This window comes from Oryctolagus cuniculus, chromosome 13 (assembly GCF_051225735.1).
Source record: "Oryctolagus cuniculus isolate XC-2025 breed Fujian yellow rabbit chromosome 13, ASM5122573v1, whole genome shotgun sequence".
NCBI classification, from domain to species: domain Eukaryota; kingdom Metazoa; phylum Chordata; class Mammalia; order Lagomorpha; family Leporidae; genus Oryctolagus; species Oryctolagus cuniculus.
Window position 1 is genome coordinate 49,734,913 of NC_142879.1, and position 23,401 is coordinate 49,758,313.

A 23,401-nucleotide genomic window follows, 5' to 3' on the forward strand; every position below is an offset into this window, starting at 1 on the left:
ACCTTAATATCTAGGGAGAAAGTTATTTCTCAGTCCCAGAGGGCTGCCTGCAGAGAGGAGGGGCTGGGGACGCCTGGAGCCCAGTGGCTGCTCCCGGAGGCGTCACACCATGCCTGCCACTGGGTCCTCCTCAGGGTCTCACAGGGGAGCTCCGGAGTAGCTATGGGGTAGCAATGGGGGGTTGGGTGGCATCAAGGGTGGAAGAGGTGCACTCTGGGGACACATCTTGAAGCCATATTTGCATAGCAAATGCAAGGGCTTTGCTTGAAGAAAGTTCTCATTTAGACGACAGTCGGTTACAGAAGGCATTCAAGCCCATGTGAGTTCTGGTGCACTGTGGATCCCTCCTCAAGTTAGGGCCCCAGGCCCACCCTCCAGCCTTCCCTGGACTGTCCTCCCTTCTCCCTTTAGCTGCAGCAACATCTGGCCATCAAATGGGTGTGGCTTCCACAGGCTAGAGGCTAGAAATCTAAGGTGCCGGCAGATTTGGTGTCTGGGGCGAGCCATTTCCGGGTGCATGGGAGACATTTTCTCACTGCATCAGCACAAAGTGGAAAGAGGGCTGCAGAGCTCTCTCGGAGTCTTCATAAAGACATGAATCCCATTCATGGGGGCTCCAGCCTCGTGACCTAATCACCTCCCAAAGGCCCCACCCCTAATGTCATTGTCTTTGGGGGCTGGGATTCCATTGCATGAATTTCTAGGGGACACAGTCAGTGCATAATACTTGCCTCCCTTGGCCAAGCTGCTCAACTGCACCCCCTCTTCCTCCTTCCCCAAGACATACCCACACCCATGCCTGTGCCTAAAAGATGTGACTCCCTGGCTCCAGCCCAGAGATTCTTCCAGAGATAGCCTTCTCTATCTTCACCCCTCAGTGGCCAAGCTGCTGGCCTCTGGCCTCTTTTTACCTTGGTCATGTTCTGCCCGGTCTAGGTGTGGTCATCTGCCTCTCCACCATCCACCTTGTCCCTGCTGTGGCTTGAATATGATTTTGTACCCACCCTGAACTGAGACAGAGGTTTAAACCCCTAAGTCATAAGTTAGTGGGACTTAAAGGGCGGAAGTTGAATCCAATCATAGGATTTGGAGGTGGGCCCTTGAGAAGTAATTATAGTTAGATTAGGTCATTATGGTAGAGACCCACAGTTGAACTCTGGTGGCTGTATAAGGAAAGAGAGAGACCACAGGTAGTGGATACAGATAGACAGACACACAACCTCCCTGTCTCTTGCTATGTAACTCCTGTCTCAGGACTGCCAGCAACAGCACCAACACCAGAGGTACAGCAGGAGGACTCGCCCGATCTTCAACTGGGAACCTCCAAAACTGTGAGCCAGAATCAGCCTCTCTTCCTTAGCCTGCCTCGGGTATTTTGTTACAGTACTGAAAAGCAGACCAGTACACCTGCTGACCTGGAAAGGCCACAGGACCTGTCAGCGAGCCCCAGACTCTCCGATCAAGGGCAGAGCATGAACTGGCAGCTTCTAAAGCAAGGGCACTGCCAGTCTGTCACCCCAGCTCTCTGAGACTTGGCCTTGGGGACCTCTGGCTACCCCGGTTTTCTCCAGGTTAAAATGGGGATCAAAACAGTGTGTGCTTCACAATTTCTTGGGGTGATGAGATGGGACAGTCCAGGTAGAACTCTGGGCACATGTCCACTGATCTTTGTTATTCTTGCTATTACTGCTACTCTTAGAGTCATTCATTCTCTCGACATGGCCTGGCCAGGACCTTAAGGAATGGTGACCCCTAGGAGCCTGTGGTCCTGATAGGGGTGCCCATGAGGTTCAGGGTCCCTGTGAGGTGGGTGTCTGAGTGAGCTCGTCTGTTTTGGTGCTGATTCTGGAAGCAAGAAGAGAGTGCCGGCAGAAAGAATGGCTCGGCATTGCCAGGCCCTCCGAGAAGAGACAGAGCACAGCCAAGCGTTTTCTAAAGGATGGGGCTGGGACATTTATGCCCCACATTCCATTCATGGTTGCTCCTAGGAGACTTGGGGGTCTCCTGTGCTTCTCAGGTGTCAGACTACTGGAGTATCAGTAAAGGCCCTGGAGTGGAAAGTGGAAGGACCCAGGCCTAGGGCAAGGGCTAATCATTGAAGGTAAGTTCAAGTTCAAATGGGTTGGCCCATGAGGCTGCAGTGAAAATCAGTGATGAGCGCAGGAGCTGTGGCAGCCACTCCAGGGGCCTCTGCCACGGGGAGTGAGACCAGAAAGTGAGCTTACCATATGCATAGTGGTTGTGTAAGTCTAAATCTTAATTCTTTTATTGTACCTTACTTATTTTGTTTTGCAAAGATAATATGTGCTCATGGTAAAATTCAATAATTTATAAGGTTGACAAATGAAAAGTAAATAAAAGATACCTCTTTTCCCTAAACTTTTATTCCCACTCTCCAGAAGTAACTTCATTCTATAGTTTCTTGGATTTCTTTCTAAATATTCTATGCACATATAAGCACAAATTCCTATGTCTACCTCTTTTTTGTTCTACCTCAAATGGATTCCAACTACATAAAATTTCTTTTGACAAAATAGCTTCTCCCAAAGATAGATAGATGTGGATCTAGCTTGTTCCTCTAAACAGCTGAACAGCAGTCCTCCGTGGTAGTACTATAATGTACCTAAACTGTCTCCTGTTGATGAACATTTACTTTGTTTCTAGACCTTGCTGTCATAAATGATGCAAGAACCTTGCCTATGTATATATTTCTGCTTGTTCCTTCAAACATATCTATAAAGTAAAATCCTTGAACTTGCTTCATCAAAGCTACAGTCAATGAAGATTTTGACAGAGGCTGCTTAATTGCTCTGTAAACACATTGCATCAATTCACACACTCACGGGAAGGCAGATGTGGGTTTCCTCTTACCCTCCCATGCTCAGAATTATCCAATGTTTTTATCTTTGCCAGTTGTGCAAAAACAAATACAACTGGATGCTTCACTTCTGGTTTTTCTGTTTTTAGAGGCAGGGGGGAGGGGAGAGAAAGCTGGTCCTCTCCCAGAAAGCCCACAACAGCTGTGGCTGGACCAGCCAAAGCTGGAAGCCAGGAATGCAACCCGGGTCTCCCACATGAGTGGCAGGAACCCAATTTCTTGAATCATCACACTGCCTCCCAGGGTCTCGCATTATCAGGAAGCTGGAGGGAGGAGCCGGAGCTGAGATTCAAAGCCCAGCCCTCCGATGTGGGATGCAGACGTATTAACTTCGAGGCTAATCGTCCCGTCTGCTTGCCTTCAGCCCTTGCTCACTTGAGGATGAACATCTTTCCATATAGCTATTGAGCACTGTGTTTCTTGTTTTTTATTGAGACTGCCTTTGCCAGTGCTTCCACAGGGTTGTTCATATTTTTCTTATTGATTTCAGAGTCCTCTGTGTGCTGAAAGGGTTTAATGACTGAATCACCAGAGTGAGGCTTCTTTTGGAATTCCTTGCATCAGACTTTCCCAGAGCTGCTTATCAAATGAATCCCGGGGAAGTTTAATAAAACACACATTCCTGGACGACATCATCAAATTCCTGGTCCACCCTGTCTGAGGAGGGCCCCGCTATCTCCAGGCAGGTGAGACTGATCATCCGGGTCCTCAGTCTCTGGCTTCCAGGCAGCAAAACTGACTTTTTCCAGTTTCTCTTTGTGAAACCCAGTTTCCATCTCCTTATGGCAAGAGAAAAGAGCCAGCAGGTGTCAAGCTCCTAGTAGCTCCTCCCAGGAATCTTCTCACAAATTCAGTTCACAGTTCTCAGGTGTCCTGGCCACACCTGCTCCCTTCCAAACAGGCAGCAACTAGCTGCTTGCTTGGGGCAAGTAAGGGTGTGGCTCACCCTTTTCGCCTGACCGGTGGTTCCCTGGAGGCACCTGGCCCTCAGCAGTGTGTGGACCATGCAAACTCCTGCCTGCTACCCTAAGGCAAGTTCAGCCTTCCAAGAGGAGGCTGGGTAGTGGCAGCAGGAAAGGGGAGTTGACAGCAAAGCATGGGATTTCCTTTCACTGTCTGCTGGTGTTGCATCCCCCTTGTGTGGGTATAAGCTGCAAAAATGAATTACAGATGAGTGTTTGTAACTAAGAATTCCTTTTGCAGACACCCTGCTGGATGGAAGCTAGGTGCTCCAGTGGTCTATGAAAATCCACTTCACCCGCGAGGTAGGAGTGTGGGCATGAGTCCCACGGGTGCCACAGAAGCAGGGGGGCAGAGTGGCCTCCCTCTCCCTGGCTCTGGCCTCGGCCCTGCACATGGGGCTGCCCCTCTCCTGGCTCAACCGGAGCAGGACTGGAAATGGGGCAGTTCCCAGGAGGGCCTGGAAGGCGGGGCAGGGATGTTCCCATCCTTGGAAACAAATCAGACAGCTTTGGGGAGCTCTGATAACGTGCAGCCGTTCTGCTTCCCAGCCTGCGGATGGCAGGCAGGCTCAGCCTAGTCTATGAGAAGGGACAGGAAGAACAGATCCAGTTTACGTTCATAAATAAAACTGATTTATTAGATTGTAAAATCTGCTTTTTAAAACCTCTGGCATTAAAACAAATTTACAACTGGCTACAACCCATAAAATCTGTCTCTTACTTTGCTTCCAAAGGGTTTGATTTAAACCCCTCTCTACCCAAAGTCTTCGGAATACTTGATTTTGATGACTTCAACTTACTAAGACCCTCTCAGTCCCATGGGTCCCTGCCCAGGTACACTGTTGGACGGTTCCATTTCCCCTAAAGCTGCGAGGTACAGAGTTGACTGCAAACCACCCTCCACCCCTCACTTGTCCCCTGGCGATTCCCCTTCCTTTCTTCCCCAGGGCTCTGGCACCTGTGCTAATCTTCCCAGATGGAGGAGGTCAGGAGCGGCTCCCAGGGTCATGCCCTTCCCATTTACCCCATCACATCCTTTTTGTTAAAGTCATTTTGGGGGCCAGCGCTGTGGTGCAGCGGGTTAAAGCCTCGGCTGACAGCGCCGGCACCCCATATGGGTGCCAGTTCGAGTCCCCGCTGCTCCGCTTCTCATCCAGCTCTCTGCTACAGCCTGGGAAAGCAGAGATGGTCCAAGTCCTTGGGCACCTGCACTTGTGTGGGAGATCCGGAAGAAGCTCCTGGCTCCTGGCTTCAGACCAGCTCAGCTCTCGCCGTTGTGGCCATCTGGGGATTGAACCAGTGGATGGAAGACCTCTCTCTCTGTCTCTACCTCTCTCTGTAACTCTTTCAAATAAATAAAATAAAATCTTTTTTTAAAAAAAAGTTATTTTGGATTTTAAAGAGGAAGGACAAGGAGAAGGAGGAGGAGGAAGAAGAAGGTGAAGACAGCCCTGTCTTGAAGGAGTTGAAGGGAGAAATGGGAGCAGTCTCTCTCCCCAACCTCAGAGTAGCTCCATCACTCCTTTCCAAGCACAGTTCTCCGCTGCGCTGGCCAGACTCAGCCTGCGCAGGTGCAGCGTTACTGATCCCTCCCTCCCTCCCAGCTTCCCTTAGTCCCATCCCTGCTTAATTTTCCTTCATTGCATAGGTCACCAGAGAGCATACTAACTACGTACTGACGTATCTGCAACCCGTTTTATACACCACTATGTTACTAGCATGTAAAACTGCTGCTAGCATGTTTGAATGCTCACGGAACACAAGTATTTGTTGAATGAATGATGGCCGAGACTATTCCTCAAGCTCAGGGCTTGTTCTGCACAGTGAGTGTTTCTGTAGATTTGTACCTTTTTCTTCTTCACCCCCCTGCCTTACAGCCCATTCTTTCCTTCCTGGTCCAATTTCCTTACTCCTGAAATATAGATTTAGTTCCTTCAGTGAAGTTCTATTGGTGGAAAAATATGTTAATCCTTGTTTGCCTGAAAATGCCTTTGTTTTCCTCTGATTCGTGAATAGTGCTCACATTGACATTGATTACAGAATATTAATGATTTTTTTAAAGATTAAGTAATTTATTTAAAAGGCAGAGTGACAGAGGGAGACAGAGCGAATGAGAGAGGGAAGAGGGGAGGGAGAGAGAAGAAGAATCTTCCATCCACTGGTTCACTCCCCAAATAGCCAAAACAGGCAGGCCTAGGACAGGCTGAAGCCAGGAGCTCGGAACTCCACGGGTGGCAGGGACTCAAGCACTTGGGCCATCTTCCACTGCCTTCCCAGGCACATTAGCGGTGAGCTGGATTGGAAGCAGATCAGCTCAACCTGCAAGCACTCTGATATGGGATGCAGGCATCCCACGCAATAGCTTAACCCTCGCCACAACATGGGCCCCCACGTGGATTCACTTTTACTCACTGTGCTTCATGAATCTGAAGATTGCATCTCTAATCAACTTGGGAAAATTCTCAGCACTGTCCTTCAAACAGTGAGCATGCCTTGTCCTTTGTGTTCTCGCTTGTAACTTCTATTAGAGAAGAGTGATTCTCAGTATTTGCCTTCCATAATTACATTCTATAAAGCCTCCCTTAGCACCATAGTAGTAAATCCTGAAACATGGCTCCTAGGAGAATGTAGGGTTAGGTTACTACCCATCACTCGTCACAGTATTTTCCCCAACTGACCAACACACGGCCTCGTTCTATGTGTGTTTGTGTCTTACGGACCCATTAATGTTACTGTGGATTCATTAACATTGAACTCAGCCCACAGCACTGCACCCACGCGTTGGTGAAGCTTCATCTGTAAATGCGTGTTGTCTCTGTGCAGCCTTCCTGCACCGAGGAGCATGAGACGGGACTTCAGCACTACTGTCAGGGCCGACTTAAAAGGCAAAGTCACCAACGAAGAGCACAGCGATGTGAAATGCGTGGCAATATACAGGCTGAGCGAAGGACAGCCATCTGCAGCGTGAGCGCTGGAACAGGCAGACGAGCGTTGCCTCGGCAGAGCCCACTGGAGCCTGAGCACCAGGGTACCCAGGTTTTTCACTTCTTTGTGCCTTGTCTGCAAAGGACTGTTCTAAATGTTCATCTTGCAGTTACAAATAAACCAGCACGTGGGAAAATTAGCAAGTAGGAACCGTGCGAACAGTGGGGATCGGCTGAAGCTATTTGTTTCCCTCTTGGGAGACACCTTCGTTTCTTGCAAATTTAACTATGAGTTTCAAAAAAAAAGACTTGCATTTTGATTGTTCTTTCTAGGCGTTCTCTAAGCAAAAACGTCTTCAGGTTGTCTAATCCAGGATACTGGCAGAAGAGAAAGTCCTGGTTGTCACAAGTGGGAGATGAACGAATGAACTGGCAGCTCCAAGGTGGGGCTGCACAGAGAGTGTTCCACCAGTCACGTGGTCCCCACAGTAAAATGACCGCAGAGTCTAATCCGCCACCCTCGAAACGCATGGCTTCCCTTCCTCATGCGTGAATGTCAACACACAGTGGGTGAACACCCACAACCTGTCGAGCACGGAGCTAGAAACCAGGGAAACCAGAGTGAAAAGAAATACTCTGCCGCCTCAGGGTCCCCGCAGCTTGGCTGTCAACTTTTACTGTGCAGACAAAGGTGCACAAAACCCTCTGGGGAGCATGAGTGAGGAGCGATGCACTCGGGGAAGCTGGGGAAAACTTGGCAGCATTTGTAACATTTCAACTCCATGTGGCAAGAGCAGCTTCCAGTCCTTCCTTCATGCCAGGCGCTCCCTGGGCCTGGAGATACATTGTTAGTCACATTATTAAATCAGGTAGGCAAGGTCTCTGCCCTTGAGATGCCTCCGGCTAGCAGAGGATGAGCAAGTGTGATTCACGTAGGAAATGCCATGGCAGACACAGCTCTGGGTCTCCTGGCACCAACGCCCCTTGGACCTTAGCAGGCTGCTTTGGCTCAGCCATAGCCATGGCCACGCAGCCCTTCTTGGGCAGCTCTGCTCCTCAGGCTGGCCCGTGACTTGTCCTGGGAATCCGAGGCTCTCTCCTCTGGCTGCCAAGCAGTCACATGCTCTGAGCTGTCTCTCAGACTCTAGTTTAAATGTCTCCACAGAGGCAGGCTTTGTGGCAAAGTGGATTAGACCACACTTGCACTGCCTGAATACCATATCAGAGTGCTGGTCGAGCCCTGGCTACCCCACCTTATAATAGAATCTGTCATAGGAGAGAGATGGAAACTCATAACAGAACCTGTTATAGGAGAGAGCGGCGGATGCAGTAGGAACGAGAGGAAGGCGGCCTCTAAGAAGTGGGAGGAGTGTGGGTGACCACTTGAGTGACGCTAGCGCTCATCCAAAGAGAGAAAATATTAGGAGACTGGAGAGGAGGGCGGGGGTTTCTCTTTGGGGCAGCCTGGGGTGGAAGTGCCTTAGGGACAAGGCTCTTGAAAATTTCCTACGCAGTGAGTTCTGAGGGATTGGGATTCTGTTAGAGGGCTTCCAGGTTACGCGCTAAGGCTTGACATCGGAAGGAGTGAGCTGGCAATTGGGGTCACACAGGTAGACAAGAAAGATCCCCACTGAAGAGGCAGAAAGATAAAGAAGAGCCTGTAAAGAATTCTGGGGAGCAACACGTCGGAGACGAGAGGAAGATGAGGATGGCTGTGGCCTGGGAGCCGGAAGAGGGATGTTTTCTAGAATAGTCCAGCAAAAAAGGAATTTAAATCCCTGCACTGGATTCCACAGCTTGGGGGCGGGGGAGGGGATGTGCACTGGAGACCGTGGTCAGAACCATTTGAGAAGGATGCCGAAGGCAGAGCTCAGGGAGAGGCTGAGCAGACAGGGGCTGGGCGAGAGGCCCAGGACAGCGGCTGGGGCCCCCTTCCTGAGCGGATGAGGTATGGCAGGAGAGGAAGGCGAGAGTGCGAGCTGCAGAGGCAGGTAATCTTCCAGCCAGACCGGGGAGCTCTGCTCTGCTGTGGGGCTTTCCCCGCCCTGGCTCCTGCCCTGCACAGGCATTGTCGCCACCCTCACGCCAAGCCAGGAGTCTGTGATAAAACGGAGACGCAGGCTCGATGAACGAAATCACACCAGGGATGTTAAGGGAGGAAGTCTAGCCTTGCCTTGCAGCTGTGCCATGTCGAGGCCAGATAACGAGAGCTGTCTTCCTCCACCCCTTTCCAAGATCCAAGAACCCCAAGAGCCTCCTCCAAGCAAAGAATCAGGCATCACACCAGGCTCCAGGCCCAGAGTGTTCTGCACCATTCCAGAGGCTGAGCAGAGACCAAGACAGGGTGAAGGGCAAGAGAGGAGAGGGCAGAGGGCAGTGCTCATCAAGGTCACAGCCTGGTGACTGCCGGGAAAGGGGGAAATGGCTCCACCTCTGGCTGCGAACCTCCTGACCACGGAGCGAGCAGAGAGCTCTGATTCTCCTTCTGTTAGCAATTGTGCAACCCAGAAACAGGATGCTAAGGAGGTGGCAGAGACGGAGGAGGTGGTAGTAGGGTGAGGAAATTGACAGCCCAGGTGGCTGGGCCAGACCCAAGGACCCCGCCACCAGAGGCTGGAGGGAGGTGGCGTGGTGGAGGCTGTTTTGTCCTGGGAGCCAGGAGGCTGCTGCTTGCTCACTCACTCGCTTTTCTTCCTGGAGAAGAAGCAAGGTCGTTCTGTGAAAGAGGCAGAAGGACATTTGAGAAATGTGATGAAGATTGGAAATACTGAAGACACGAGAGAAACTATCAGGACAGAGAAAGCAAGCCCCTCGGAATCTGATGCCGCCCACCCTGGCTCACATCCGTTCTCCCGACAGCACTGAGCAGCAGCGGGCTGGGAGCCAAGTGGGGCAGGGCAGGTGCAGGGCTGCTGGGGAGCAGGGTGAGGGCACCAGGGATGGGGCAGAGAGATGGCTTCCTTGATGGACCACGTGGGGAGGCAGGGAGAAGGAGAGGATGGAAGGGGCTGATGGGGGAAGGCAGGAGGCCGAGCTGGGGGGATGGACCACAGCACTGTGAGAAAGTTGACAGCAAAAACAGTAATCAAAGCTGGAGAAGAGGCCACTCCATTCGCAGAAAATGCTCCGGAGGTAGAAGTCCCCAGGGAACTTTCGGTTCCGAGTCAGGGCAATCAATGTAATTGTTTCAATTAGAACTTGGTGGAGACATTCTGAAATTTGAGGATAAATGGCTTGTATTTCAGCAATTCTCACAGACCGAAGACTCAGCTGCTTCCTGTAAAATTTCACTCCTTTGTTGATTTCCTCTTTGGAACCGGGATAATCGATTCTGCTTCACTTGACTTCGGATTGATAATGATCAGACGTGAAATAGTCCTGGCATTTGCAAAGTCTGTGACAGATTTAGATCTGTCGGGGTGAGGTGCCCGGGCTCCCCCAGGCCCAGTCTTCTAACCTTCGTCCTGACAGCAAGCGTTTCCAGCCATGGCGGTGTCCAGCTTTGGGTGGGGCAGGTTACGTTAGGGGGAGGGGTTGCCAGGAAGTGCAAAGTCAATGCTATCAGAATTCTAGAGTAGGATTTTTTTTAATAGATTTTTTGGAAGGCAGAGTTACAGAGACAGAGAGAGGTCTTTCATCCACTGGTTCACTCCCCCACATGGCTGCAACAGACAAGGCTGGGCCAGGCTAAAGCCAGGAGCCTGGAACTCCATCCAGGTCTCCCACACAGGTGGCAGGGGCTCAAATACTCGGACCATCATCTGTCGCCTTCTTGGGCACATTAGCAGGGAGCTGGATTGGAAGTGCAGCAACTGGGACACAAACTGGAGCTCTTATAGATTGCCGGCCTGGCAGGTGACGGCTTAACCCACCACAACGCCAGACCCCAGAGGAGGATTTCTAATTTAAAAACACCTACTAAGCCCATTCGGGCTGCTATAACAAGAGCTCCATAGTCTCCATGGCTTGTAAACAACAGAAAGGTGTTTCGCACAGTTCTGGAAGCTGAAGTCCAAGATCAAGGCCCCAGCAGATTCAGCGCCTGGTGATGGCAACTTCCTGTTTTCCCATGGTGTCCTCATATGGTGGAGGAGATGAGGCAGCTCGCTGGGATCTCTTCCATCAGGGTTAGAATCTCAGTGCATGCCTTGTAGAGGGCTGCCTGGAACCGCCTAGAACCGCCTGGAACCGCCATCGCCCTGCAACCTCTGGCAGGTTCCTGAATCCTGGGAAGCGCCTCTGATCTGGGCCGTCTGCTGCGCAGCTCTCCCTCTCTCCTCCTCCCCTTTCTCCTCCCCTCTCTTTCCCTCTCTGCTTTCTGAGTTCCCCACAGAGCCTTCCCGTATGCACCGCACATTCTTGCCTCGAGGCGTTTGCTCCTCTGCCTCATACAGATCAGACACACTACAGACAACTGTTGCTCAAATAATTTTTTTAATGAATTAGTGAGTAGTGACATTGAGTCTGCCTGGGACTCCTTCCTTGTCTTCATAGTTTTAAAACCTTTACTTGCCTCAGCTTTAACCCAGCTCTCCTCAGAACTCATACGACACCCACTGCCCCAAGCGTATCCCTTGGCCTCCTCCCAACATGGCTATGCATACCGCCAAGCACCACGTCTTCTATTCTCCGGGGCTCTGCCAGCAAGAGGGTCCCATTGTGAGTTGTGGATTATTCAACCACTTCCTGTGACTGTTTATAACATAAATGGTCTCATTTCACAAAAATAACTAACTCCCATGTAGCAGCGCTTTAGGGCTCAGAGCATGCTTGGCCACGCATTGTCCCACGTGATCCCTGCAACGACCATGATGGGTCAGGGTTGGGTCCCCACTGATCAGGTAACAAAACCAAGGCTCCCACAGGAGTTGCAGACAATGAGAGAGCTCCAGAGGCAAAACACACCACTCCTTCCACTGTCCCAGGACTACCAAATTAAGCTTGTTTAGGGACAGATAGTTCCTGTGATAGTTGATGCTGTATCAGTTGTGCACCAGGGGGCACCTAGATCACAGGTGAAACCTCACTCTGAGGGTGTGTGTGAGGGTATTTCTAGAAAAGGGCAGCATTGACTTGGCGGACTGAGTGCAGATCACCTTCATCAGTGTGGGTGGGCATCATCTCATGCCTCAAAAGCCCAGGTGCAACACAAAGGCAAATTCTCTCCATCTACTTCAGCCAGGGCGTCCGTCACTTCCTGCCCTTGGACACTGGACGTTGGCCCTGCTGTTTTAAGATGCCAAGGTTTAAGTCACTGCCTTCTGCTGGCACTGCAGGGCAGAGAGTGAAGCCACTACCTGCGACACCAGCACCCCATAGGGGCACCCCTGACACCCATGTGGGAGACCTGAAAGGAGTTCCAGACTCCTGGCTTTGACCTGGCCCAGCCCTGGCCATTGTGGCCATTTGGGGAGTGAACCAGCAGATGGAAGATCAAACTCTCTGTCTTTCCCTCTCTTTCTGTAACTCTGCCTTTCAAATAAATAAATAAATCTTTTTTTGTAAAAAAAAAAATTAAAATAAAGATCACTGCCCCCCAGGCCCTGAGGCTCAGGCCGGAACTACACCAAAGATTGCCCCAGGTCTCCAGCTTGCAAGCGGCTTTCATAACAGTGGGAGCCAATCCTTCAGGGTAAATCCTTTTCTGTGCATCGTTGTATCCATCCTATTGAATCGCTGGCTCCTACAGCCAGGCTCACTGGGTTCAATGTTTTCGCCAGGGTTTCCCCTGCTCTCCTGGGGTGCTGGTCAGTGAGTGGACACCTATGGCTCCTCAACAACTGGATCGTCAACAGCACATTCTTTTTTAACTAAAAGTTCCTTCTATTTAAATGTCTGTTTATTAATTTTTATGTATTTTTAAGGCAGAGAAAAAGAGGAGAGACAGAGGTCTTCCATCTGCTGGTTCATTCCTCACTTGCCTACAACAGCCACAACTGGGCAAGGCCAAAGCCAGAAGCCTGGAACTCAATCCAGGTCAACTCAATCCACCTGAGCCATTACCAGGTCAACTCAATCCACCTGAGCCATTACCTACTGTCTCCCTGGGAAACCATCAGCAGAAAGCTGGAATCCAAAGTGGAGCCAGAACCCAAACCCAGGCACTATGATATGGGTGCAGTGTCCTAACCAGTGACTTCACCACTATGCCAAATTTCCACCCCAACAGCACACTCTTGACCTGTCACCTGAGTTAATTCTACCTTCCTTCCTCTCCAAGGGTTTGCTCCCAGCATAGAGCAACTATTAGACACTTGGAAAGTGGTAAGGATTCTAGTAACTACACTTTATTCTATGTGTACCTTATGCTAAAGGTACAAATCACATACTTGCATATTAATTGCTTCACTTTATTAAGTTTTAAATTAGACTAAATTCCCCACTAGGCAGATGGAAGGCAGAAATAAATTGATTGGGAATAGAAATTCGGTGCAGCAGTCAAGTTGCAATTGGGATACCCACAAGCCATATCGAAGTGCTTGGGTTCAAGTCCCAGCTCTGCTGCCAATTCTAGTTTCCTGCTAATGCACGTGACAGCTCAAGTATTTGGGTCCTTGCCACCCATGTAGGAGACCTGGATTAAGTTTCCAGCTGCTATATACAACCCTAATCCTGTATCTAGATGTTTGGGGGAGTGAACTGGTAGATGGAAATGAACTGGTAGGTGGAAGCGCGCGCTCTCTCTCTCTCTCTCTGTCTCTCTTCTGTCTCTTTTTTTCTGTCTCTCAAATTAAATTAAATTTAAAAACAAATAAGTGCAACCTTTCCTGGGAGTGGTAACTCTCATTGTCAGAAATCTGTTTTTCTTTGAGAGTAACAAGTATCTTTGAGATCGGAAAATCGTGGAAGTTTGCACCCGAAAAGGTGCAAGCCTCCATTGAGTTTAACCTTTTTGCAGGTTTGGCTTCTCCTTCAGTTTTCGTTCTGTGGCCTGGAGGTTTGGGGAAATGTCATCTTGTGCTTCTCTTCCAAAGCAATTTGAAGAAGTGTGTGGCTTGCTCGGTTCGTGTTTGCCTTGTGTCTCCCTGCAGCTCAGCACGTGCTGTCCTGAGCACTAGAGAAAGCCTCCTTCTCTAGAAGATTCCACATGTTTCCTCCCCATTTCCCCCCCCCCTTTTTAATTTATTTAAGAGGTAGAGCTAAATACACACAGAGAGAAAGGGAGAGTGAGAGCAAGAGAGGGGTCTTCCATCCACAGGCTCACTCCCCAGAACTGAAGCCAAGAGCCAGGAACCTCCCCAAGACATCCCACACAGGCACAGGGGCCACCCTCCCAGGCCACAGCACAGAGCCGGACCAGAAGGGAAACAGCAAGGACGCAAACCAGCACCCACAAGGGACAAGACACCAGCAAGCAGGCAGCGGCCCAGCCCACCACACCACAGCGCCAACCCCTCCGCCACATTCTACTTAACCTGTCTTTTCCTGTAGTTTTCGATGCCCCCAGACTGGGAAGGGCAGGGGAGAAAACCTGATTCAACCCTGTTCTGGGTGTCCCAGGAGAGCTGAAGATCCTAGCAGCAAACAAGCAGAATGGCACAGGGGCTCCCACGGCAGGGTCTGGAGCACAAGTCTCTGGAGCCACAAGCCTGTACCCAGGGGGGCTATCCTTTTCCTGATCTTGTCACTCAACATGCAAATGGCGTTGTTTTCCAGGTCAACTTCACATCACCATAATTTAGGGATATTTGGCGATGTGACTTTGTTTTTTGTTTTTTTTTTTTTTTAATTTAGTTATTTGAAAGGCAGACAGAGAGATCTTCCATTTGCCAATTCACTCCCCAAGTGTCCACAATAGCCAAGACTGGGCCAGGCTGAAGCCAGGAGTCCAGAAGCCAATTTAGGTCTCCCACATGGGTGACAGGGACCCAATCTCCTGAGCTATAACCTGGTGCCTCTCAGAGTGAACAGCAGCAGGAAGTCAGAACAGAGGGCAGAGCTGGGACTCAAACCCAGACCCCAGGGGCAGGCGCCCCACAGTTATGCTTCCACCTGTGGCACCGGCATCCCTTCCAGCCCCGGTTCGTGTCCCGGCTGCTCCACTTCTGATTAGCTTTCTGCTAATGGCCTGGGAAAGCAGTAGAGGATGACCTGAGTGCTGGGGTCCCTGTACCCACGTGGAAGACCCGGAAGAAGCTCCTGGCTCCTGGCTCTGGACTGGCCAAGTTCCAGCCATTGTGGCCATTTGGAGAGTGAACCAATGGATGGAAGACTTCTCTCTCTGTCTCTCCCTCTCTCTGTCTTAACTCTGCCTCTCAAATAAATAACCCTCTTTAAAAATAAAGAGACCCTCTGATGTAGGACGTGGGCATCACAAGTGGTGTCCCCACAGCTGCAACAAAAGCCCACCCCTGATGGTGACCTATTGACCACCAGAAGCAGAAACCAGACCTCTGAAGGCACCCTCAGGGTTCCCCAATGTGATGGCAAGGAGTCCCTTATAAGCACAAGGATGACAACACCCACAGATCTCCGTTTGCAGGGTGTGCCCTCTGGCAGGGGTGAGGGGCCAGGCAGGGACTCCCAGATGGGGATGGGCCCTGCCTCTTGGAGATGGGGTGCTTTTATATCACAATGATCCATCACTAACATTGAGCTCTGGGGAGCCTTCCAGTTGCCAAAGTCTTTCCTTGGCCAGCCCTGATCTTTGAGTAATCTCTGATTCCTACTGGGTTCTTCCTTTGCTCCCAGAAGCCTGGAGGAGCTCTTCTGTCTTCAGCTCTCTGGACCTGAACATTGCCTTAGAACCCTTCTCGGAACCCTGGCTGCTATAAATTGATTGGCATTGCCCTGGGAATTGAAACCTGTTCACCTTCCTCGATGGCGGATGGCAGAGCCCAGTGACCATGGCCAGAGAACGGGATTTTCAGCCTGTGTGAGATAGCACAGAAATTTGGGCAGAGAGGAGGTATATTATAAAGAAGAAACATCAAGGTACAAATTAATGTCAGCTTTTGATACATTAGGATCACATGCTATAATTCTTTTCTTAAAAAAATTATTTTATTTATTTGAGAGGTAGAGTTATAGACAGAGAGAGGAAGAGACAGAGAGAGAAGTCTTCCATCCACTGGCTCACTCCTGAGATGGCTGCAATGGCCAGAGCTGAGCTAATCTGAAGCCAGGAGCCAGGAGCTTCTTCCAGGTCTCCCACATGGGTGCAGGGGCCCAAGGACTTGGGCCATTCTCACTCTCCAAATGGTCGCAATAGCCAGGGCTAGGCCAGGTGGGAGCCAGGAGCCAGGAGCCCTGAGCTCCATCCTGGTGTCCCATGACTTGGGCCATTTTTCACTCCTTCCCAGGTGCATTAGCAAGGGGCTGGATCAGAAGTGGAGCAGCTGGGACTTGAACCAGCATCTGATATGGGGTGCCAGCAACAAGCAGCCATTTAATCCACAGCATAACAACATAAGCCCGTTTTCCAGTTTTTTAAAGTCTTGGTTTAATTATGTGGCACTTAATATGAGTCGCTCATTTTGATTTGGTCTATTGGGGCCCAGACCAAAACAACGCCCTCTCACAGGTTTTTATTTAAACTGCACACCTCCCCAAGAGAGAAAAACCGTGAAAAGCTGAGAACCAGAGTGAGCTCGGATGGAGCCGGAGGCCAGCGTAGAGCCGGTAGGTAGGACCACGGGCAGACAGAGGCCATTGTGCTCCTCAGGTCGCAGAGCAGGGTTCCAGGGAAACAGGAAATCTTGCCGCCTAACTGCAGCTTCCTGCATGCCTGCTTAGGCTTGCTCTTCCGTTGGGAGCCGTCCCCTGAGCCATCCTATTCCTGCGGCCCAGGATTTCTTTAGAAAGGGAGGGGGGGGTGGGCGCTGGCATCACAGGAACACATGCGCTTCTGGAAAAAAGTATGACTTCAGTGAAATTTGCAAGGATCACGTGCCCAAGGTTATTATTATTGCCCCCTTTATTTTTTTCCAAGACTTACCTATAACTTCACTTCCTGTCCCAGAGCTTAGAGCTCAACACTCGCCAGCACTGTCCTCACTCCACCAACAAAGCTAATCTTAGGGAATCATCCTTAATAGTATCAAAGACTAACCAGGGAGACCCTTCACAGCATGTGCAGAAATGGGGGGTGTGTGTGTGTGTGCTCCAGACAAAGGTCTGGTGACTCAGCATGACTCATGAGTGCCAGTACTCACTCAGCCAACATTTACCCAGTGACTGCTGCACAAAATCCTAACTAGCATGGATTGAGCCCTCTCTAGGTTCCAGACATCAATCCAAGCACATAGCACGTACTTACGTCTTTGATCCAACAACCTCCCAAAGCAGGTCTTACTATGATGTCCATTTTACAAATGAAAACATAAGGCACCAAGATGCTAAATAGCTTGGCATGAGATGGAAAAGGGGCAGACCTGGACATTAAACACAGATTGTCTGGCTCAACCTCGTACACATTCTGCAACGCTGAGGATTCTCAGGGCACGCTCAGCCCTCGGTGAGCTTCTGCTCTAGGAAGGAAGAAAGCAGGTACCACGCGACTCTAAGTCAAGAGGGGTGGCATGGGAAATGTGCAAGAGGGTTAAGTAGTGTGGGAGAAGCAGGAGAGGTGATGCAGTGGTAAGCCAGGGAAGGCTTCTCTCACCAGCCTCGTCCGCCAACCCTAGGTGCATAGAGAAACTGGCAGAGCACACGAGCAGCAGAAAATGCGTGAGAAAAGGCAGAGATCCAGCAACCCAGCTGCATTTGGGAAAGGGCCAGCGAAGCCTGTTTGCCCAGAGTCTAACGGTAACAATAAGAACAGCAACGACAACAATGATGGAAGTAATGAGTGCTTCCAATGAGCCAGGCACAAGTCCGAGCCCTTTGTGTATATTAAGTAATTTAATCCTCACCACCACCTGCGAGGCCAGGACTCTCATTATCCACATTCTGTACAAAGACAGTCATCTGTATGACATCCACAAGGCCAGGTGCAACAGTTGAAATACAAATCCAAGCAGACCAGTCCTGATGCCTGTGACCTACACCCCGACACTGAACTATCTTTCCCCTGTCGAGGGTGTCCACAGAGCCAGCAAGAGTCAGCAAGGAAAAGACTGAAGACCTGGATTCAGACATTCACTGCCTAGAGACGAGATCTGGGCAACTGATTGAACCTCTCTCAGTACCAACTCCCAAGGGTATAAAATGAAGCTGACCCTTGCTCACCTTGGAGTTTCCGGGGGGATTAGGGATGACATATGCCAAGCCCCTGGTGTGGAAGTGGAAGAGGGCGTCAGCACACCAGGTGGAGGAACACATACCTGACCCAGCAGCTGACCTGAAAGGCCTTCAACAAGTGACAGAATAGCAGCTGCATTATGAAAGGCGTTTACTGGGGAAATAGACTCTTGTTGGAAAGGCCTAAGGCATCCCAGGGAATGGCTGAAGTTCTAGGTTTATCTCATCCAGAATTAGAGGTACATCCTCTAGGAACTCATCCTGGGAAAATAAACATGCACTAAAGATAAGTAGATAAGGATATGTCATTTACAGGCAAATAAATAGAACCAACTGAACTTTTTAAAAATAGGATCTTATGGGGCCGGCGCTGTGGTGTAGTAGGTTAATCCTCTGCCTGTGGCGCTGGCATCCCATATGGGTGCTGATTCGAGTCCCGGCTTTTCCTCCTACAATCCAACTCTCTGCTATGGCCTGGGAAAGTAGAGATGGCCCAAGTGCTTCGGCCCCTGCACCCATGTGGGAGACCCAGAAGAAGCTCTGGCTCCTGGCTTTGGATCAGCGAAGCTCCACCCATTGCGGTCATCTGGAGAGTGAATCAGCTGATGGAAGACCTCTCTCTCCCCCTCTCTCTGCCTCTGCCTCTCTGTGACTCTACCTTTCAAATAAATAAATCTTTTTTAAAAATACAATTTTAGAAGACAGTATGATGACTAGTGAATTACTAAAGTAAAAAAAAAGCAGGCTACAGAACAGTTCATATCATATGACCTCATAAATAAACATAAACCTGTTTACATGTACTGTAAAAAACCGAAAAGCTATAAAAACAATGTTAACAATTCCATACTTAGTTTATGGAATTAGGAGTAATTTTAACTTTTCTTCCTTGCCTATTCTTTGTTTTCCAAATTTTCAGAATGCACATGTTACTTTTTATATAAGGAAATACTTTAAAGTTTTTAAAACATATTTAAAATCTAGGATATGTAGCCTTAATTGGGACATTTTTAGTTACAATAAACTCATCAGAGGGATAATAACTCTGAAACATGTCAACATGGTTGGTTACTAGGTGTTTTATTCTGTTTCTATATTTGTATTTGTTAGCTAGTTTTGTTCTTAGAATTTAGAGTGGAGTAAATCAGTATCAGCATTTGGCAAAGTGGTTCAGACGCTGCTTAGGTTGCCTGTGTCCCATATCAGAGTGCCTGGGTTCGAGTCCTGGCTCTGCTTTCTAATCAAACTTCTTTCTAATGCACACCCTAGGAGCCAGCAGGTGAGGGTTCAAGTACTTGGGTCCCTGCCACCCATGTGGGAGACCCAGACTGAATTCACAGCTCCTGGCTTTGGCCTGGCCCAGCCCCAGCTGTTGAAGGCAACTGGGATTGAACTAGTAGATGGAACCTCTCTCTCTTTCTCTCTCTCTCAGCCTTTCAAATAAATGAAAATACATTTTAAAGGCTTTTTAAAAAGATTTATTTATTTGAAAGGCAGAATTACAGGGGGCAGAGAGAGAGAGAGAGAGAGAGAGAGATCTGTTGATTCATTCCCCAAATGGCCACAATGGTCGAAGCTGTGCTAATCCAAAGCCAGGAGCCAGGAGCTTCTTCTGGATCTCCCATGAGGTGCAGGGGCCCATCTTCCACTGGTTTCCCAGGCCATTAGCAGGGAGTGGAGCAGCCAGAACTCCAACCGGCACCAGTACAGATGCTGATGCTACGTACAGTGTCTTAACCGGCTACGTCACAGTGCCAGCCTTTATTTTTAAGTTTTTAAATAAGTTAGATCAAATGGAAATGCTGAACTCATTTTGCTAAACTTTATAAGAACTAAAGTTTTCAAATTGTCGCCACCCAGGAGGAGCTGGGCATCCCATATCAGGGCACTGGTCTGAACAGACCTCTCCAGCCAGCCAGCCAGCGTCACGGAGGGCAGATGTGGCATTCGTCCCACAGCTGTGAAAACGGGGCAGACGGTGGCTATCTCTCACTGCTGGCTCCCTGTTTTGGACTCTCAGTATCACAGCGGAAAAATCATCAGATGATTAAGGCTGTGCTTAGGAAGCTGAGGAGAGCTGTTTTATGAGCACCTCTGCGACCATTAAATCCATTTTACTGTGGGCTGTGACTTTCTTTTATTAAAAGCCTGGTGCGTGCTACTTTGAACCACGTAGGGGAGCAAGCACGTGGCTTTAGGAGGCAGTTTCCTGGCTTTTGAAAGCACCCAGAACTCCCAGGAGTATGAACAGCAAGGCAGCCTTGACTATCTGGGAAAGGGCCCAGGCAGGTGTGAGTCGTGCTCAATGCCACCGAAAAGTGTTAAAATTGGAACTGTATGTCACAAATATTTCAACACACCAAAAAAAGTCTTTTTTTGTAACTTTTTGCATTCTATTTGTCCAAAAACTTTTATTTTCTTTTTAAGGATTATTTATTTATTTGAAAGGCAGAGTTACAGAGAGAAAGCAAGAAGGAGAGACAGGGAGAAAGCTTCCATCCACTGGTTCACTCCCCAGATGGCTGCAACAGCCAGAGCTGTGCTGATCTGAAGCCAGGAGCCAGGAGCCAGGAGCCAGGAGCTTCTTCCGGGTCTTCCATGCGGGTGCAGCGATCCAAGCACTTGGGCCATCCTCCACTGCTTTCCCAGGCCATGGCAGAAAGCTGGATCAGAAGTGGAGCAGCCAGGACTCGAACCGGTGCCCATATGAGATGCCAGCAGTGCAGGCAGCAGTTTTACCCGCAAAGCCACAGTGCCGGCCCCCACTGTTGGTCTTAACCTTGATCACCTACCTGGAATGGTGCTGGCCAGGTTTCTTCACTGAAATGTTACCTCTTTATTCTCATAAGAATAAAACTTCCTTCTTCCTTGTAAGAAGGAAGTTTTAAATTATGAATTCAATTTTCCTAAAAGATATAGGACTATCACTAACATTTCTTCTTAAGTGATTATTTTTATCATTTAAGGAATTCGTCCATTTTATTTAATCTGTTGAATTTATTGACACAAATATTCATACTTTGATATTCTCTCAGTGTTTATAGAACTGGGAATAGTGGCCCCTCTCTCACTCCTAACCTTAGTAATTTGTGTCTTCTCTCTTTAAATTTTTATTAGTCTTTTCAAGTCCTATTTGCAGTAACTGAGGGGGATGCTAAAATGTTGTGTATCATCTGACAACAGCAGCTCTGGGTATCCTTGATCGCTCTTTATTATTACACTTTCTATCTCATATAATTATCTTTTCATCTTCACTGTTTCCTTCGTTTTGATTAACTCGGCTTTCATTTGCTCTTCCTTTTCTAGAAATTGATGGTGGAACCTAACTCATCGATTTTAGAGCCCTCTCCTGATGTAAGTACTTCAGGCCATAGATTTCTCTCCAAGGGAAGTCTGCTGCTTTAGCTGTGTCTGACAAACTTTTCCACGTTATGTTTTCATTTTCTTCCCCTTAGAGGTTTTTTTTAATTGTTGTACATCTAGTATGCAAATGTTCCTCATTTCCTTAGTGTTCTTAGACCCATTGGTTATTTAGAAGTGTGCTGTTTATCTTTCAGACTTTTGTGCAGATCTTCCAGGTGTCATTCTATGAATGACTTCTAGCTTAGTTCTTCAGTGGTCAGAGCACCTGAATTCTTTTTACTTCATGAAGACTTGTAGTGTGGTCCACAATATGGCATGCTTTGGCAAATGATTCATATGTACTTGAAAATATTGTAAATCGTGCTATTCTTAGACAAGGTGTTGCCTAAATAACAAATGAGTAGATGCTGTTGTTTAAATCCTTTATATTCGTACTGATTTTATGTCTTCTTGTTCTATCAGTTTCTGAGAGAAAGAGATGGTCAAATCTGCCTCTGGGGCCAGCACAGTGGCTCACTTGGTTAATCCTCCGCCTGCGGCGCGGGGATCCCATATGGGAACCAGGTTCTAGTCCCGGTCGGGGCACCGGATTCTGTCCTGGTTGCCCCTCTTCCAGTCCAGCTCTCTGCTGTGGCCAGGGAGGGCAGAGAAGGATGGCCCAAATGCTTGGGCCCCTGCACCCGCATAGGATACCAGGAAGAAGCACCTGGCTCCTGGCTTCAGATCAGTACAGCGCTGGTGGTAGCGGCCATTTGGGGAGTGAACCAACGGAAGGAAGACCTCTCTCTCTCTCTCTCTCTCTCTGCCTCTGTTTTTCTGTAACTCTGCCTTTCAAATAAATAAGTAAATCTTAAAAAAAAAAAAAAGACATGGTAATTTCCCAGATATTAGGCAACAGGCAGTGCAAGATTGACAATTTTGAGATGAGACAAGATAAATCCTGCAATTGTCCCTGCTTAGTGCCTGGAGGCAATTTCCAGCTATAGTACAGTAAGGGTATTCCCAGATGGTCTGAGGACCACACTGCGTTCCGGAGAAGGAAATTAAAACTGGGGCAGGAAGAGGAAAGGCAGCTAGAATTAGTAGGACAGAATAATGGGGGAAGACATGCTGCACTGAGAGAGCTCTGGAAGTCCAGTCTATGGAACGAGGCATTCATGGGTTTATGTCACACCTTGTGCTCGTCTATATGTGAGGACACTAGCAGAATCTGGGGTGGGGTGGGTGGGGAGACCCCTGCGAGGCAGCAGGCTAGCATTGCTAGTGCTCACACACAGAGAGGAAGAACTTGTTTTCACCCTAGCCGAAGTGGATAGGCCTTGTAATACACAGGCCATCAGATAGCATCCTCAGGAAAACGCCACCTTCGGAGCTGGGGTACATCAGCCCTACACTAAAGGCTGCTCCAGATCTGCCTCTGAGTGACCTAACCACAAGACTTGGCATAAGCAACCTGAGCCGAAGTAACTGAAGTGTTGGTCAGAAGTGAGTCCAATACATTTAGAAGGAACAGCAAAAAAAAAAAAATCTAGCAGCCAAAAATGGTGATGTCACAACACACAGCACCCAAACAAATACGAGCCTGCATGTCAAAAGCAAGGACATATCAATTCATCAGGAGAAAAAACAACCAATAGAAAGAGACGTGGAAATGACAGAGATAGTACAATTAGTGCATAAGAACAGTAAAAATGGTCATAGAAATGTGCTCCCTTTCTATGAGGGAGTAGAGGAAAAGACAAACATGAAGAGGCAGGATATGAAGGCTATGGAAAGACATGAAAGCAACTCATAAAGATGAAGAATGCTGTATCTGAAATAAAATACCCTAAAATGTCATAGGAGATGAAAGGCATCATTTTGTAATAATGACCCAGAGGAACATCAAAATGCTGAATCTACATTAACCTAAGAGCCCAGCTTCAAAATAATAAACAAGTAAAGCGATAGAACTGAAAGAGAAATCTGCAAGTTCACAATTAGAGGCAGAGGTTTTTTTTTTTTTTTTTTTTTTTTTTTTTTTTTTTTTTTTTTTTTTTATTAGACAGATAGAGTTACAGAGAGAGAGAGAGAGGTCTTCCATCTGCTGGTTC